The 18,073-nt window shown below is 46.1% G+C and overlaps 17 non-coding genes across 17 annotated transcripts; all 17 read right to left on the bottom strand.

The window, feature by feature from the left end:
* Positions 1-698: 698 nt before the first annotated feature.
* On the bottom strand, positions 699-770 carry trnad-guc. Its single transcript has one exon. It is a non-coding gene; the product is annotated as a tRNA-Asp (tRNA).
* A 733-nt stretch (positions 771-1,503) lies between these two features.
* trnad-guc lies at positions 1,504-1,575 on the bottom strand. Its single transcript has one exon. It is a non-coding gene; the product is annotated as a tRNA-Asp (tRNA).
* A 733-nt stretch (positions 1,576-2,308) lies between these two features.
* Positions 2,309-2,380, bottom strand: trnad-guc. The gene has a single exon. It is a non-coding gene; the product is annotated as a tRNA-Asp (tRNA).
* Positions 2,381-3,113: 733 nt separating this feature from the next.
* On the bottom strand, positions 3,114-3,185 carry trnad-guc. Its single transcript has one exon. It is a non-coding gene; the product is annotated as a tRNA-Asp (tRNA).
* Positions 3,186-3,916: 731 nt separating this feature from the next.
* Positions 3,917-3,988, bottom strand: trnad-guc. Its single transcript has one exon. It is a non-coding gene; the product is annotated as a tRNA-Asp (tRNA).
* A 732-nt stretch (positions 3,989-4,720) lies between these two features.
* On the bottom strand, positions 4,721-4,792 carry trnad-guc. The gene has a single exon. It is a non-coding gene; the product is annotated as a tRNA-Asp (tRNA).
* Positions 4,793-5,525: 733 nt separating this feature from the next.
* On the bottom strand, positions 5,526-5,597 carry trnad-guc. The gene has a single exon. It is a non-coding gene; the product is annotated as a tRNA-Asp (tRNA).
* Positions 5,598-7,134: 1,537 nt separating this feature from the next.
* On the bottom strand, positions 7,135-7,206 carry trnad-guc. Its single transcript has one exon. It is a non-coding gene; the product is annotated as a tRNA-Asp (tRNA).
* A 1,537-nt stretch (positions 7,207-8,743) lies between these two features.
* On the bottom strand, positions 8,744-8,815 carry trnad-guc. The gene has a single exon. It is a non-coding gene; the product is annotated as a tRNA-Asp (tRNA).
* A 732-nt stretch (positions 8,816-9,547) lies between these two features.
* Positions 9,548-9,619, bottom strand: trnad-guc. Its single transcript has one exon. It is a non-coding gene; the product is annotated as a tRNA-Asp (tRNA).
* Positions 9,620-10,351: 732 nt separating this feature from the next.
* Positions 10,352-10,423, bottom strand: trnad-guc. The gene has a single exon. It is a non-coding gene; the product is annotated as a tRNA-Asp (tRNA).
* Positions 10,424-11,156: 733 nt separating this feature from the next.
* On the bottom strand, positions 11,157-11,228 carry trnad-guc. Its single transcript has one exon. It is a non-coding gene; the product is annotated as a tRNA-Asp (tRNA).
* Positions 11,229-11,960: 732 nt separating this feature from the next.
* trnad-guc lies at positions 11,961-12,032 on the bottom strand. The gene has a single exon. It is a non-coding gene; the product is annotated as a tRNA-Asp (tRNA).
* Positions 12,033-14,367: 2,335 nt separating this feature from the next.
* On the bottom strand, positions 14,368-14,439 carry trnad-guc. The gene has a single exon. It is a non-coding gene; the product is annotated as a tRNA-Asp (tRNA).
* Positions 14,440-15,170: 731 nt separating this feature from the next.
* trnad-guc lies at positions 15,171-15,242 on the bottom strand. The gene has a single exon. It is a non-coding gene; the product is annotated as a tRNA-Asp (tRNA).
* Positions 15,243-16,776: 1,534 nt separating this feature from the next.
* Positions 16,777-16,848, bottom strand: trnad-guc. The gene has a single exon. It is a non-coding gene; the product is annotated as a tRNA-Asp (tRNA).
* A 734-nt stretch (positions 16,849-17,582) lies between these two features.
* Positions 17,583-17,654, bottom strand: trnad-guc. Its single transcript has one exon. It is a non-coding gene; the product is annotated as a tRNA-Asp (tRNA).
* Positions 17,655-18,073: the final 419 nt, after the last annotated feature.

An 18,073-nucleotide genomic window follows, 5' to 3' on the forward strand; every position in this document is an offset into this window, starting at 1 on the left:
TTGGGACTAACCATAAGTTTGCACTGTTGGGCTTTAACCCTTCTAACAAAAACATCTGTATAGCCTGAATGGTTAGAGCTAGAAACGACTGCGACCCCTCCATGGAAAGCTGGGACTCTGACGAACACGTACATGTAATCGGTTTCGCTCTCCACCACTCACAGGCCACGCAATCGTAGTTAGAAGGTGACGAGTTTGTGGGATGTCCCAGGACATTGTCACAAATGCCAAACTCAAGACAGTTGTCAGTGACTAGTTGGTTTCTCGTTTCCCATTTAACAACTAAAGCCTTGCACAAAGTAAATGACCTCACACACTGGACATGTACAATGGATTCACCAAAGTCTCCTGAGAATGAGTAAATGTCCAAACTGAAAACGAAAGCAAAGTCAGATTTTTCAAGAGTCAGTTGAGATCTCCACCAAGACCAGAGATGTCTGTTGGCCTGGCAATCGAACACAGATTTATTCCTCAGGGGTTTGCATACTTCTCGAAATCACATGTTCAAAACATCCTGCATTGGCCGGGAATCGAACCCGGGCCTCCCGCGTGGCAGGCGAGAATTCTACCACTGAACAACCAATGCCTTGGAATACTGATACAAGGCTGGAAATCGTATCATAAAGCTTCATCTCCAAGCATATTTTTAATTTTGTGGGCTCAGCTGCATTGTTCACCCTAAAAAAAAGAAGTCCTTTCTCCCCGTCGGGGAATTGAACCCCGGTCTCCCGCGTGACAGGCGGGGATACTCACCACTATACTAACGAGGAGCTGGTGTGTTGGACCTTTGAAAAAACGTGGAGAATTGGGACTAACCATAAGTTTGCACTGTTGGGCTTTAACCCTTCTAACAAAAACATCTGTATAGCCTGAATGGTTAGAGCTAGAAACGACTGCGACCCCTCCATGGAAAGCTGGGACTCTGACGAACACGTACATGTAATCGGTTTCGCTCTCCACCACTCACAGGCCACGCAATCGTAGTTAGAAGGTGACGAGTTTGTGGGATGTCCCAGGACATTGTCACAAATGCCAAACTCAAGACAGTTGTCAGTGACTAGTTGGTTTCTCGTTTCCCATTTAACAACTAAAGCCTTGCACAAAGTAAATGACCTCACACACTGGACATGTACAATGGATTCACCAAAGTCTCCTGAGAATGAGTAAATGTCCAAACTGAAAACGAAAGCAAAGTCAGATTTTTCAAGAGTCAGTTGAGATCTCCACCAAGACCAGAGATGTCTGTTGGCCTGGCAATCGAACACAGATTTATTCCTCAGGGGTTTGCATACTTCTCGAAATCACATGTTCAAAACATCCTGCATTGGCCGGGAATCGAACCCGGGCCTCCCGCGTGGCAGGCGAGAATTCTACCACTGAACAACCAATGCCTTGGAATACTGATACAAGGCTGGAAATCGTATCATAAAGCTTCATCTCCAAGCATATTTTTAATTTTGTGGGCTCAGCTGCATTGTTCACCCTAAAAAAAAGAAGTCCTTTCTCCCCGTCGGGGAATTGAACCCCGGTCTCCCGCGTGACAGGCGGGGATACTCACCACTATACTAACGAGGAGCTGGTGTGTTGGACCTTTGAAAAAACGTGGAGAATTGGGACTAACCATAAGTTTGCACTGTTGGGCTTTAACCCTTCTAACAAAAACATCTGTATAGCCTGAATGGTTAGAGCTAGAAACGACTGCGACCCCTCCATGGAAAGCTGGGACTCTGACGAACACGTACATGTAATCGGTTTCGCTCTCCACCACTCACAGGCCACGCAATCGTAGTTAGAAGGTGACGAGTTTGTGGGATGTCCCAGGACATTGTCACAAATGCCAAACTCAAGACAGTTGTCAGTGACTAGTTGGTTTCTCGTTTCCCATTTAACAACTAAAGCCTTGCACAAAGTAAATGACCTCACACACTGGACATGTACAATGGATTCACCAAAGTCTCCTGAGAATGAGTAAATGTCCAAACTGAAAACGAAAGCAAAGTCAGATTTTTCAAGAGTCAGTTGAGATCTCCACCAAGACCAGAGATGTCTGTTGGCCTGGCAATCGAACACAGATTTATTCCTCAGGGGTTTGCATACTTCTCGAAATCACATGTTCAAAACATCCTGCATTGGCCGGGAATCGAACCCGGGCCTCCCGCGTGGCAGGCGAGAATTCTACCACTGAACAACCAATGCCTTGGAATACTGATACAAGGCTGGAAATCGTATCATAAAGCTTCATCTCCAAGCATATTTTTAATTTTGTGGGCTCAGCTGCATTGTTCACCCTAAAAAAAAGAAGTCCTTTCTCCCCGTCGGGGAATTGAACCCCGGTCTCCCGCGTGACAGGCGGGGATACTCACCACTATACTAACGAGGAGCTGGTGTGTTGGACCTTTGAAAAAACGTGGAGAATTGGGACTAACCATAAGTTTGCACTGTTGGGCTTTAACCCTTCTAACAAAAACATCTGTATAGCCTGAATGGTTAGAGCTAGAAAGGACTGCGACCCCTCCATGGAAAGCTGGGACTCTGACGAACACGTACATGTAATCGGTTTCGCTCTCCACCACTCACAGGCCACGCAATCGTAGTTAGAAGGTGACGAGTTTGTGGGATGTCCCAGGACATTGTCACAAATGCCAAACTCAAGACAGTTGTCAGTGACTAGTTGGTTTCTCGTTTCCCATTTAACAACTAAAGCCTTGCACAAAGTAAATGACCTCACACACTGGACATGTACAATGGATTCACCAAAGTCTCCTGAGAATGAGTAAATGTCCAAACTGAAAACGAAAGCAAAGTCAGATTTTTCAAGAGTCAGTTGAGATCTCCACCAAGACCAGAGATGTCTGTTGGCCTGGCAATCGAACACAGATTTATTCCTCAGGGGTTTGCATACTTCTCGAAATCACATGTTCAAAACATCCTGCATTGGCCGGGAATCGAACCCGGGCCTCCCGCGTGGCAGGCGAGAATTCTACCACTGAACAACCAATGCCTTGGAATACTGATACAAGGCTGGAAATCGTATCATAAAGCTTCATCTCCAAGCATATTTTTAATTTTGTGGGCTCAGCTGCATTGTTCACCCTAAAAAAAAGAAGTCCTTTCTCCCCGTCGGGGAATTGAACCCCGGTCTCCCGCGTGACAGGCGGGGATACTCACCACTATACTAACGAGGAGCTGGTGTGTTGGACCTTTGAAAAAACGTGGAGAATTGGGACTAACCATAAGTTTGCACTGTTGGGCTTTAACCCTTCTAACAAAAACATCTGTATAGCCTGAATGGTTAGAGCTAGAAAGGACTGCGACCCCTCCATGGAAAGCTGGGACTCTGACGAACACGTACATGTAATCGGTTTCGCTCCACCACTCACAGGCCACGCAATCGTAGTTAGAAGGTGACGAGTTTGTGGGATGTCCCAGGACATTGTCACAAATGCCAAACTCAAGACAGTTGTCAGTGACTAGTTGGTTTCTCGTTTCCCATTTAACAACTAAAGCCTTGCACAAAGTAAATGACCTCACACACTGGACATGTACAATGGATTCACCAAAGTCTCCTGAGAATGAGTAAATGTCCAAACTGAAAACGAAAGCAAAGTCAGATTTTTCAAGAGTCAGTTGAGATCTCCACCAAGACCAGAGATGTCTGTTGGCCTGGCAATCGAACACAGATTTATTCCTCAGGGGTTTGCATACTTCTCGAAATCACATGTTCAAAACATCCTGCATTGGCCGGGAATCGAACCCGGGCCTCCCGCGTGGCAGGCGAGAATTCTACCACTGAACAACCAATGCCTTGGAATACTGATACAAGGCTGGAAATCGTATCATAAAGCTTCATCTCCAAGCATATTTTTAATTTTGTGGGCTCAGCTGCATTGTTCACCCTAAAAAAAAGAAGTCCTTTCTCCCCGTCGGGGAATTGAACCCCGGTCTCCCGCGTGACAGGCGGGGATACTCACCACTATACTAACGAGGAGCTGGTGTGTTGGACCTTTGAAAAACGTGGAGAATTGGGACTAACCATAAGTTTGCACTGTTGGGCTTTAACCCTTCTAACAAAAACATCTGTATAGCCTGAATGGTTAGAGCTAGAAACGACTGCGACCCCTCCATGGAAAGCTGGGACTCTGACGAACACGTACATGTAATCGGTTTCGCTCTCCACCACTCACAGGCCACGCAATCGTAGTTAGAAGGTGACGAGTTTGTGGGATGTCCCAGGACATTGTCACAAATGCCAAACTCAAGACAGTTGTCAGTGACTAGTTGGTTTCTCGTTTCCCATTTAACAACTAAAGCCTTGCACAAAGTAAATGACCTCACACACTGGACATGTACAATGGATTCACCAAAGTCTCCTGAGAATGAGTAAATGTCCAAACTGAAAACGAAAGCAAAGTCAGATTTTTCAAGAGTCAGTTGAGATCTCCACCAAGACCAGAGATGTCTGTTGGCCTGGCAATCGAACACAGATTTATTCCTCAGGGGTTTGCATACTTCTCGAAATCACATGTTCAAAACATCCTGCATTGGCCGGGAATCGAACCCGGGCCTCCCGCGTGGCAGGCGAGAATTCTACCACTGAACAACCAATGCCTTGGAATACTGATACAAGGCTGGAAATCGTATCATAAAGCTTCATCTCCAAGCATATTTTTAATTTTGTGGGCTCAGCTGCATTGTTCACCCTAAAAAAAAGAAGTCCTTTCTCCCCGTCGGGGAATTGAACCCCGGTCTCCCGCGTGACAGGCGGGGATACTCACCACTATACTAACGAGGAGCTGGTGTGTTGGACCTTTGAAAAAACGTGGAGAATTGGGACTAACCATAAGTTTGCACTGTTGGGCTTTAACCCTTCTAACAAAAACATCTGTATAGCCTGAATGGTTAGAGCTAGAAAGGACTGCGACCCCTCCATGGAAAGCTGGGACTCTGACGAACACGTACATGTAATCGGTTTCGCTCTCCACCACTCACAGGCCACGCAATCGTAGTTAGAAGGTGACGAGTTTGTGGGATGTCCCAGGACATTGTCACAAATGCCAAACTCAAGACAGTTGTCAGTGACTAGTTGGTTTCTCGTTTCCCATTTAACAACTAAAGCCTTGCACAAAGTAAATGACCTCACACACTGGACATGTACAATGGATTCACCAAAGTCTCCTGAGAATGAGTAAATGTCCAAACTGAAAACGAAAGCAAAGTCAGATTTTTCAAGAGTCAGTTGAGATCTCCACCAAGACCAGAGATGTCTGTTGGCCTGGCAATCGAACACAGATTTATTCCTCAGGGGTTTGCATACTTCTCGAAATCACATGTTCAAAACATCCTGCATTGGCCGGGAATCGAACCCGGGCCTCCCGCGTGGCAGGCGAGAATTCTACCACTGAACAACCAATGCCTTGGAATACTGATACAAGGCTGGAAATCGTATCATAAAGCTTCATCTCCAAGCATATTTTTAATTTTGTGGGCTCAGCTGCATTGTTCACCCTAAAAAAAAGAAGTCCTTTCTCCCCGTCGGGGAATTGAACCCCGGTCTCCCGCGTGACAGGCGGGGATACTCACCACTATACTAACGAGGAGCTGGTGTGTTGGACCTTTGAAAAAACGTGGAGAATTGGGACTAACCATAAGTTTGCACTGTTGGGCTTTAACCCTTCTAACAAAAACATCTGTATAGCCTGAATGGTTAGAGCTAGAAACGACTGCGACCCCTCCATGGAAAGCTGGGACTCTGACGAACACGTACATGTAATCGGTTTCGCTCTCCACCACTCACAGGCCACGCAATCGTAGTTAGAAGGTGACGAGTTTGTGGGATGTCCCAGGACATTGTCACAAATGCCAAACTCAAGACAGTTGTCAGTGACTAGTTGGTTTCTCGTTTCCCATTTAACAACTAAAGCCTTGCACAAAGTAAATGACCTCACACACTGGACATGTACAATGGATTCACCAAAGTCTCCTGAGAATGAGTAAATGTCCAAACTGAAAACGAAAGCAAAGTCAGATTTTTCAAGAGTCAGTTGAGATCTCCACCAAGACCAGAGATGTCTGTTGGCCTGGCAATCGAACACAGATTTATTCCTCAGGGGTTTGCATACTTCTCGAAATCACATGTTCAAAACATCCTGCATTGGCCGGGAATCGAACCCGGGCCTCCCGCGTGGCAGGCGAGAATTCTACCACTGAACAACCAATGCCTTGGAATACTGATACAAGGCTGGAAATCGTATCATAAAGCTTCATCTCCAAGCATATTTTTAATTTTGTGGGCTCAGCTGCATTGTTCACCCTAAAAAAAAGAAGTCCTTTCTCCCCGTCGGGGAATTGAACCCCGGTCTCCCGCGTGACAGGGGGGATACTCACCACTATACTAACGAGGAGCTGGTGTGTTGGACCTTTGAAAAAACGTGGAGAATTGGGACTAACCATAAGTTTGCACTGTTGGGCTTTAACCCTTCTAACAAAAACATCTGTATAGCCTGAATGGTTAGAGCTAGAAACGACTGCGACCCCTCCATGGAAAGCTGGGACTCTGACGAACACGTACATGTAATCGGTTTCGCTCTCCACCACTCACAGGCCACGCAATCGTAGTTAGAAGGTGACGAGTTTGTGGGATGTCCCAGGACATTGTCACAAATGCCAAACTCAAGACAGTTGTCAGTGACTAGTTGGTTTCTCGTTTCCCATTTAACAACTAAAGCCTTGCACAAAGTAAATGACCTCACACACTGGACATGTACAATGGATTCACCAAAGTCTCCTGAGAATGAGTAAATGTCCAAACTGAAAACGAAAGCAAAGTCAGATTTTTCAAGAGTCAGTTGAGATCTCCACCAAGACCAGAGATGTCTGTTGGCCTGGCAATCGAACACAGATTTATTCCTCAGGGGTTTGCATACTTCTCGAAATCACATGTTCAAAACATCCTGCATTGGCCGGGAATCGAACCCGGGCCTCCCGCGTGGCAGGCGAGAATTCTACCACTGAACAACCAATGCCTTGGAATACTGATACAAGGCTGGAAATCGTATCATAAAGCTTCATCTCCAAGCATATTTTTAATTTTGTGGGCTCAGCTGCATTGTTCACCCTAAAAAAAAGAAGTCCTTTCTCCCCGTCGGGGAATTGAACCCCGGTCTCCCGCGTGACAGGCGGGGATACTCACCACTATACTAACGAGGAGCTGGTGTGTTGGACCTTTGAAAAAACGTGGAGAATTGGGACTAACCATAAGTTTGCACTGTTGGGCTTTAACCCTTCTAACAAAAACATCTGTATAGCCTGAATGGTTAGAGCTAGAAAGGACTGCGACCCCTCCATGGAAAGCTGGGACTCTGACGAACACGTACATGTAATCGGTTTCGCTCTCCACCACTCACAGGCCACGCAATCGTAGTTAGAAGGTGACGAGTTTGTGGGATGTCCCAGGACATTGTCACAAATGCCAAACTCAAGACAGTTGTCAGTGACTAGTTGGTTTCTCGTTTCCCATTTAACAACTAAAGCCTTGCACAAAGTAAATGACCTCACACACTGGACATGTACAATGGATTCACCAAAGTCTCCTGAGAATGAGTAAATGTCCAAACTGAAAACGAAAGCAAAGTCAGATTTTTCAAGAGTCAGTTGAGATCTCCACCAAGACCAGAGATGTCTGTTGGCCTGGCAATCGAACACAGATTTATTCCTCAGGGGTTTGCATACTTCTCGAAATCACATGTTCAAAACATCCTGCATTGGCCGGGAATCGAACCCGGGCCTCCCGCGTGGCAGGCGAGAATTCTACCACTGAACAACCAATGCCTTGGAATACTGATACAAGGCTGGAAATCGTATCATAAAGCTTCATCTCCAAGCATATTTTTAATTTTGTGGGCTCAGCTGCATTGTTCACCCTAAAAAAAAGAAGTCCTTTCTCCCCGTCGGGGAATTGAACCCGGTCTCCCGCGTGACAGGCGGGGATACTCACCACTATACTAACGAGGAGCTGGTGTGTTGGACCTTTGAAAAAACGTGGAGAATTGGGACTAACCATAAGTTTGCACTGTTGGGCTTTAACCCTTCTAACAAAAACATCTGTATAGCCTGAATGGTTAGAGCTAGAAACGACTGCGACCCCTCCATGGAAAGCTGGGACTCTGACGAACACGTACATGTAATCGGTTTCGCTCTCCACCACTCACAGGCCACGCAATCGTAGTTAGAAGGTGACGAGTTTGTGGGATGTCCCAGGACATTGTCACAAATGCCAAACTCAAGACAGTTGTCAGTGACTAGTTGGTTTCTCGTTTCCCATTTAACAACTAAAGCCTTGCACAAAGTAAATGACCTCACACACTGGACATGTACAATGGATTCACCAAAGTCTCCTGAGAATGAGTAAATGTCCAAACTGAAAACGAAAGCAAAGTCAGATTTTTCAAGAGTCAGTTGAGATCTCCACCAAGACCAGAGATGTCTGTTGGCCTGGCAATCGAACACAGATTTATTCCTCAGGGGTTTGCATACTTCTCGAAATCACATGTTCAAAACATCCTGCATTGGCCGGGAATCGAACCCGGGCCTCCCGCGTGGCAGGCGAGAATTCTACCACTGAACAACCAATGCCTTGGAATACTGATACAAGGCTGGAAATCGTATCATAAAGCTTCATCTCCAAGCATATTTTTAATTTTGTGGGCTCAGCTGCATTGTTCACCCTAAAAAAAAGAAGTCCTTTCTCCCCGTCGGGGAATTGAACCCCGGTCTCCCGCGTGACAGGCGGGGATACTCACCACTATACTAACGAGGAGCTGGTGTGTTGGACCTTTGAAAAACGTGGAGAATTGGGACTAACCATAAGTTTGCACTGTTGGGCTTTAACCCTTCTAACAAAAACATCTGTATAGCCTGAATGGTTAGAGCTAGAAACGACTGCGACCCCTCCATGGAAAGCTGGGACTCTGACGAACACGTACATGTAATCGGTTTCGCTCTCCACCACTCACAGGCCACGCAATCGTAGTTAGAAGGTGACGAGTTTGTGGGATGTCCCAGGACATTGTCACAAATGCCAAACTCAAGACAGTTGTCAGTGACTAGTTGGTTTCTCGTTTCCCATTTAACAACTAAAGCCTTGCACAAAGTAAATGACCTCACACACTGGACATGTACAATGGATTCACCAAAGTCTCCTGAGAATGAGTAAATGTCCAAACTGAAAACGAAAGCAAAGTCAGATTTTTCAAGAGTCAGTTGAGATCTCCACCAAGACCAGAGATGTCTGTTGGCCTGGCAATCGAACACAGATTTATTCCTCAGGGGTTTGCATACTTCTCGAAATCACATGTTCAAAACATCCTGCATTGGCGGGAATCGAACCCGGGCCTCCCGCGTGGCAGGCGAGAATTCTACCACTGAACAACCAATGCCTTGGAATACTGATACAAGGCTGGAAATCGTATCATAAAGCTTCATCTCCAAGCATATTTTTAATTTTGTGGGCTCAGCTGCATTGTTCACCCTAAAAAAAAAGAAGTCCTTTCTCCCCGTCGGGGAATTGAACCCCGGTCTCCCGCGTGACAGGCGGGGATACTCACCACTATACTAACGAGGAGCTGGTGTGTTGGACCTTTGAAAAACGTGGAGAATTGGGACTAACCATAAGTTTGCACTGTTGGGCTTTAACCCTTCTAACAAAAACATCTGTATAGCCTGAATGGTTAGAGCTAGAAACGACTGCGACCCCTCCATGGAAAGCTGGGACTCTGACGAACACGTACATGTAATCGGTTTCGCTCTCCACCACTCACAGGCCACGCAATCGTAGTTAGAAGGTGACGAGTTTGTGGGATGTCCCAGGACATTGTCACAAATGCCAAACTCAAGACAGTTGTCAGTGACTAGTTGGTTTCTCGTTTCCCATTTAACAACTAAAGCCTTGCACAAAGTAAATGACCTCACACACTGGACATGTACAATGGATTCACCAAAGTCTCCTGAGAATGAGTAAATGTCCAAACTGAAAACGAAAGCAAAGTCAGATTTTTCAAGAGTCAGTTGAGATCTCCACCAAGACCAGAGATGTCTGTTGGCCTGGCAATCGAACACAGATTTATTCCTCAGGGGTTTGCATACTTCTCGAAATCACATGTTCAAAACATCCTGCATTGGCCGGGAATCGAACCCGGGCCTCCCGCGTGGCAGGCGAGAATTCTACCACTGAACAACCAATGCCTTGGAATACTGATACAAGGCTGGAAATCGTATCATAAAGCTTCATCTCCAAGCATATTTTTAATTTTGTGGGCTCAGCTGCATTGTTCACCCTAAAAAAAAGAAGTCCTTTCTCCCCGTCGGGGAATTGAACCCCGGTCTCCCGCGTGACAGGCGGGGATACTCACCACTATACTAACGAGGAGCTGGTGTGTTGGACCTTTGAAAAAACGTGGAGAATTGGGACTAACCATAAGTTTGCACTGTTGGGCTTTAACCCTTCTAACAAAAACATCTGTATAGCCTGAATGGTTAGAGCTAGAAACGACTGCGACCCCTCCATGGAAAGCTGGGACTCTGACGAACACGTACATGTAATCGGTTTCGCTCTCCACCACTCACAGGCCACGCAATCGTAGTTAGAAGGTGACGAGTTTGTGGGATGTCCCAGGACATTGTCACAAATGCCAAACTCAAGACAGTTGTCAGTGACTAGTTGGTTTCTCGTTTCCCATTTAACAACTAAAGCCTTGCACAAAGTAAATGACCTCACACACTGGACATGTACAATGGATTCACCAAAGTCTCCTGAGAATGAGTAAATGTCCAAACTGAAAACGAAAGCAAAGTCAGATTTTTCAAGAGTCAGTTGAGATCTCCACCAAGACCAGAGATGTCTGTTGGCCTGGCAATCGAACACAGATTTATTCCTCAGGGGTTTGCATACTTCTCGAAATCACATGTTCAAAACATCCTGCATTGGCCGGGAATCGAACCCGGGCCTCCCGCGTGGCAGGCGAGAATTCTACCACTGAACAACCAATGCCTTGGAATACTGATACAAGGCTGGAAATCGTATCATAAAGCTTCATCTCCAAGCATATTTTTAATTTTGTGGGCTCAGCTGCATTGTTCACCCTAAAAAAAAGAAGTCCTTTCTCCCCGTCGGGGAATTGAACCCCGGTCTCCCGCGTGACAGGCGGGGATACTCACCACTATACTAACGAGGAGCTGGTGTGTTGGACCTTTGAAAAAACGTGGAGAATTGGGACTAACCATAAGTTTGCACTGTTGGGCTTTAACCCTTCTAACAAAAACATCTGTATAGCCTGAATGGTTAGAGCTAGAAACGACTGCGACCCCTCCATGGAAAGCTGGGACTCTGACGAACACGTACATGTAATCGGTTTCGCTCTCCACCACTCACAGGCCACGCAATCGTAGTTAGAAGGTGACGAGTTTGTGGGATGTCCCAGGACATTGTCACAAATGCCAAACTCAAGACAGTTGTCAGTGACTAGTTGGTTTCTCGTTTCCCATTTAACAACTAAAGCCTTGCACAAAGTAAATGACCTCACACACTGGACATGTACAATGGATTCACCAAAGTCTCCTGAGAATGAGTAAATGTCCAAACTGAAAACGAAAGCAAAGTCAGATTTTTCAAGAGTCAGTTGAGATCTCCACCAAGACCAGAGATGTCTGTTGGCCTGGCAATCGAACACAGATTTATTCCTCAGGGGTTTGCATACTTCTCGAAATCACATGTTCAAAACATCCTGCATTGGCGGGAATCGAACCCGGGCCTCCCGCGTGGCAGGCGAGAATTCTACCACTGAACAACCAATGCCTTGGAATACTGATACAAGGCTGGAAATCGTATCATAAAGCTTCATCTCCAAGCATATTTTTAATTTTGTGGGCTCAGCTGCATTGTTCACCCTAAAAAAAAGAAGTCCTTTCTCCCCGTCGGGGAATTGAACCCCGGTCTCCCGCGTGACAGGCGGGGATACTCACCACTATACTAACGAGGAGCTGGTGTGTTGGACCTTTGAAAAAACGTGGAGAATTGGGACTAACCATAAGTTTGCACTGTTGGGCTTTAACCCTTCTAACAAAAACATCTGTATAGCCTGAATGGTTAGAGCTAGAAACGACTGCGACCCCTCCATGGAAAGCTGGGACTCTGACGAACACGTACATGTAATCGGTTTCGCTCTCCACCACTCACAGGCCACGCAATCGTAGTTAGAAGGTGACGAGTTTGTGGGATGTCCCAGGACATTGTCACAAATGCCAAACTCAAGACAGTTGTCAGTGACTAGTTGGTTTCTCGTTTCCCATTTAACAACTAAAGCCTTGCACAAAGTAAATGACCTCACACACTGGACATGTACAATGGATTCACCAAAGTCTCCTGAGAATGAGTAAATGTCCAAACTGAAAACGAAAGCAAAGTCAGATTTTTCAAGAGTCAGTTGAGATCTCCACCAAGACCAGAGATGTCTGTTGGCCTGGCAATCGAACACAGATTTATTCCTCAGGGGTTTGCATACTTCTCGAAATCACATGTTCAAAACATCCTGCATTGGCCGGGAATCGAACCCGGGCCTCCCGCGTGGCAGGCGAGAATTCTACCACTGAACAACCAATGCCTTGGAATACTGATACAAGGCTGGAAATCGTATCATAAAGCTTCATCTCCAAGCATATTTTTAATTTTGTGGGCTCAGCTGCATTGTTCACCCTAAAAAAAAAAGAAGTCCTTTCTCCCCGTCGGGGAATTGAACCCGGTCTCCCGCGTGACAGGCGGGGATACTCACCACTATACTAACGAGGAGCTGGTGTGTTGGACCTTTGAAAAAACGTGGAGAATTGGGACTAACCATAAGTTTGCACTGTTGGGCTTTAACCCTTCTAACAAAAACATCTGTATAGCCTGAATGGTTAGAGCTAGAAACGACTGCGACCCCTCCATGGAAAGCTGGGACTCTGACGAACACGTACATGTAATCGGTTTCGCTCTCCACCACTCACAGGCCACGCAATCGTAGTTAGAAGGTGACGAGTTTGTGGGATGTCCCAGGACATTGTCACAAATGCCAAACTCAAGACAGTTGTCAGTGACTAGTTGGTTTCTCGTTTCCCATTTAACAACTAAAGCCTTGCACAAAGTAAATGACCTCACACACTGGACATGTACAATGGATTCACCAAAGTCTCCTGAGAATGAGTAAATGTCCAAACTGAAAACGAAAGCAAAGTCAGATTTTTCAAGAGTCAGTTGAGATCTCCACCAAGACCAGAGATGTCTGTTGGCCTGGCAATCGAACACAGATTTATTCCTCAGGGGTTTGCATACTTCTCGAAATCACATGTTCAAAACATCCTGCATTGGCCGGGAATCGAACCCGGGCCTCCCGCGTGGCAGGCGAGAATTCTACCACTGAACAACCAATGCCTTGGAATACTGATACAAGGCTGGAAATCGTATCATAAAGCTTCATCTCCAAGCATATTTTTAATTTTGTGGGCTCAGCTGCATTGTTCACCCTAAAAAAAAGAAGTCCTTTCTCCCCGTCGGGGAACCCCGGTCTCCCGCGTGACAGGCGGGGATACTCACCACTATACTAACGAGGAGCTGGTGTGTTGGACCTTTGAAAAAACGTGGAGAATTGGGACTAACCATAAGTTTGCACTGTTGGGCTTTAACCCTTCTAACAAAAACATCTGTATAGCCTGAATGGTTAGAGCTAGAAACGACTGCGACCCCTCCATGGAAAGCTGGGACTCTGACGAACACGTACATGTAATCGGTTTCGCTCTCCACCACTCACAGGCCACGCAATCGTAGTTAGAAGGTGACGAGTTTGTGGGATGTCCCAGGACATTGTCACAAATGCCAAACTCAAGACAGTTGTCAGTGACTAGTTGGTTTCTCGTTTCCCATTTAACAACTAAAGCCTTGCACAAAGTAAATGACCTCACACACTGGACATGTACAATGGATTCACCAAAGTCTCCTGAGAATGAGTAAATGTCCAAACTGAAAACGAAAGCAAAGTCAGATTTTTCAAGAGTCAGTTGAGATCTCCACCAAGACCAGAGATGTCTGTTGGCCTGGCAATCGAACACAGATTTATTCCTCAGGGGTTTGCATACTTCTCGAAATCACATGTTCAAAACATCCTGCATTGGCCGGGAATCGAACCCGGGCCTCCCGCGTGGCAGGCGAGAATTCTACCACTGAACAACCAATGCCTTGGAATACTGATACAAGGCTGGAAATCGTATCATAAAGCTTCATCTCCAAGCATATTTTTAATTTTGTGGGCTCAGCTGCATTGTTCACCCTAAAAGAAGTCCTTTCTCCCCGTCGGGGAATTGAACCCCGGTCTCCCGCGTGACAGGCGGGGATACTCACCACTATACTAACGAGGAGCTGGTGTGTTGGACCTTTGAAAAAACGTGGAGAATTGGGACTAACCATAAGTTTGCACTGTTGGGCTTTAACCCTTCTAACAAAAACATCTGTATAGCCTGAATGGTTAGAGCTAGAAACGACTGCGACCCCTCCATGGAAAGCTGGGACTCTGACGAACACGTACATGTAATCGGTTTCGCTCTCCACCACTCACAGGCCACGCAATCGTAGTTAGAAGGTGACGAGTTTGTGGGATGTCCCAGGACATTGTCACAAATGCCAAACTCAAGACAGTTGTCAGTGACTAGTTGGTTTCTCGTTTCCCATTTAACAACTAAAGCCTTGCACAAAGTAAATGACCTCACACACTGGACATGTACAATGGATTCACCAAAGTCTCCTGAGAATGAGTAAATGTCCAAACTGAAAACGAAAGCAAAGTCAGATTTTTCAAGAGTCAGTTGAGATCTCCACCAAGACCAGAGATGTCTGTTGGCCTGGCAATCGAACACAGATTTATTCCTCAGGGGTTTGCATACTTCTCGAAATCACATGTTCAAAACATCCTGCATTGGCCGGGAATCGAACCCGGGCCTCCCGTGGCAGGCGAGAATTCTACCACTGAACAACCAATGCCTTGGAATACTGATACAAGGCTGGAAATCGTATCATAAAGCTTCATCTCCAAGCATATTTTTAATTTTGTGGGCTCAGCTGCATTGTTCACCCTAAAAAAAAGAAGTCCTTTCTCCCCGTCGGGGAATTGAACCCCGGTCTCCCGCGTGACAGGCGGGGATACTCACCACTATACTAACGAGGAGCTGGTGTGTTGGACCTTTGAAAAACGTGGAGAATTGGGACTAACCATAAGTTTGCACTGTTGGGCTTTAACCCTTCTAACAAAAACATCTGTATAGCCTGAATGGTTAGAGCTAGAAACGACTGCGACCCCTCCATGGAAAGCTGGGACTCTGACGAACACGTACATGTAATCGGTTTCGCTCTCCACCACTCACAGGCCACGCAATCGTAGTTAGAAGGTGACGAGTTTGTGGGATGTCCCAGGACATTGTCACAAATGCCAAACTCAAGACAGTTGTCAGTGACTAGTTGGTTTCTCGTTTCCCATTTAACAACTAAAGCCTTGCACAAAGTAAATGACCTCACACACTGGACATGTACAATGGATTCACCAAAGTCTCCTGAGAATGAGTAAATGTCCAAACTGAAAACGAAAGCAAAGTCAGATTTTTCAAGAGTCAGTTGAGATCTCCACCAAGACCAGAGATGTCTGTTGGCCTGGCAATCGAACACAGATTTATTCCTCAGGGGTTTGCATACTTCTCGAAATCACATGTTCAAAACATCCTGCATTGGCCGGGAATCGAACCCGGGCCTCCCGCGTGGCAGGCGAGAATTCTACCACTGAACAACCAATGCCTTGGAATACTGATACAAGGCTGGAAATCGTATCATAAAGCTTCATCTCCAAGCATATTTTTAATTTTGTGGGCTCAGCTGCATTGTTCACCCTAAAAAAAAAAGAAGTCCTTTCTCCCCGTCGGGGAACCCCGGTCTCCCGCGTGACAGGCGGGGATACTCACCACTATACTAACGAGGAGCTGGTGTGTTGGACCTTTGAAAAAACGTGGAGAATTGGGACTAACCATAAGTTTGCACTGTTGGGCTTTAACCCTTCTAACAAAAACATCTGTATAGCCTGAATGGTTAGAGCTAGAAACGACTGCGACCCCTCCATGGAAAGCTGGGACTCTGACGAACACGTACATGTAATCGGTTTCGCTCTCCACCACTCACAGGCCACGCAATCGTAGTTAGAAGGTGACGAGTTTGTGGGATGTCCCAGGACATTGTCACAAATGCCAAACTCAAGACAGTTGTCAGTGACTAGTTGGTTTCTCGTTTCCCATTTAACAACTAAAGCCTTGCACAAAGTAAATGACCTCACACACTGGACATGTACAATGGATTCACCAAAGTCTCCTGAGAATGAGTAAATGTCCAAACTGAAAACGAAAGCAAAGTCAGATTTTTCAAGAGTCAGTTGAGATCTCCACCAAGACCAGAGATGTCTGTTGGCCTGGCAATCGAACACAGATTTATTCCTCAGGGGTTTGCATACTTCTCGAAATCACATGTTCAAAACATCCTGCATTGGCCGGGAATCGAACCCGGGCCTCCCGCGTGGCAGGCGAGAATTCTACCACTGAACAACCAATGCCTTGGAATACTGATACAAGGCTGGAAATCGTATCATAAAGCTTCATCTCCAAGCATATTTTTAATTTTGTGGGCTCAGCTGCATTGTTCACCCTAAAAAAAAGAAGTCCTTTCTCCCCGTCGGGGAATTGAACCCCGGTCTCCCGCGTGACAGGCGGGGATACTCACCACTATACTAACGAGGAGCTGGTGTGTTGGACCTTTGAAAAACGTGGAGAATTGGGACTAACCATAAGTTTGCACTGTTGGGCTTTAACCCTTCTAACAAAAACATCTGTATAGCCTGAATGGTTAGAGCTAGAAACGACTGCGACCCCTCCATGGAAAGCTGGGACTCTGACGAACACGTACATGTAATCGGTTTCGCTCTCCACCACTCACAGGCCACGCAATCGTAGTTAGAAGGTGACGAGTTTGTGGGATGTCCCAGGACATTGTCACAAATGCCAAACTCAAGACAGTTGTCAGTGACTAGTTGGTTTCTCGTTTCCCATTTAACAACTAAAGCCTTGCACAAAGTAAATGACCTCACACACTGGACATGTACAATGGATTCACCAAAGTCTCCTGAGAATGAGTAAATGTCCAAACTGAAAACGAAAGCAAAGTCAGATTTTTCAAGAGTCAGTTGAGATCTCCACCAAGACCAGAGATGTCTGTTGGCCTGGCAATCGAACACAGATTTATTCCTCAGGGGTTTGCATACTTCTCGAAATCACATGTTGTTCAAAACATCCTGCATTGGCCGGGAATCGAACCCGGGCCTCCCGCGTGGCAGGCGAGAATTCTACCACTGAACAACCAATGCCTTGGAATACTGATACAAGGCTGGAAATCGTATCATAAAGCTTCATCTCCAAGCATATTTTTAATTTTGTGGGCTCAGCTGCATTGTTCACCCTAAAAAAAGAAGTCCTTTCTCCCCGTCGGGGAATTGAACCCCGGTCTCCCGCGTGACAGGCGGGGATACTCACCACTATACTAACGAGGAGCTGGTGTGTTGGACCTTTGAAAAACGTGGAGAATTGGGACTAACCATAAGTTTGCACTGTTGGGCTTTAACCCTTCTAACAAAAACATCTGTATAGCCTGAATGGTTAGAGCTAGAAACGACTGCGACCCCTCCATGGAAAGCTGGGACTCTGACGAACACGTACATGTAATCGGTTTCGCTCTCCACCACTCACAGGCCACGCAATCGTAGTTAGAAGGTGACGAGTTTGTGGGATGTCCCAGGACATTGTCACAAATGCCAAACTCAAGACAGTTGTCAGTGACTAGTTGGTTTCTCGTTTCCCATTTAACAACTAAAGCCTTGCACAAAGTAAATGACCTCACACACTGGACATGTACAATGGATTCACCAAAGTCTCCTGAGAATGAGTAAATGTCCAAACTGAAAACGAAAGC

This window comes from Oncorhynchus gorbuscha, linkage group LGY (assembly GCF_021184085.1).
Source record: "Oncorhynchus gorbuscha isolate QuinsamMale2020 ecotype Even-year linkage group LGY, OgorEven_v1.0, whole genome shotgun sequence".
Taxonomy (NCBI): Eukaryota; Metazoa; Chordata; class Actinopteri; order Salmoniformes; family Salmonidae; genus Oncorhynchus; species Oncorhynchus gorbuscha.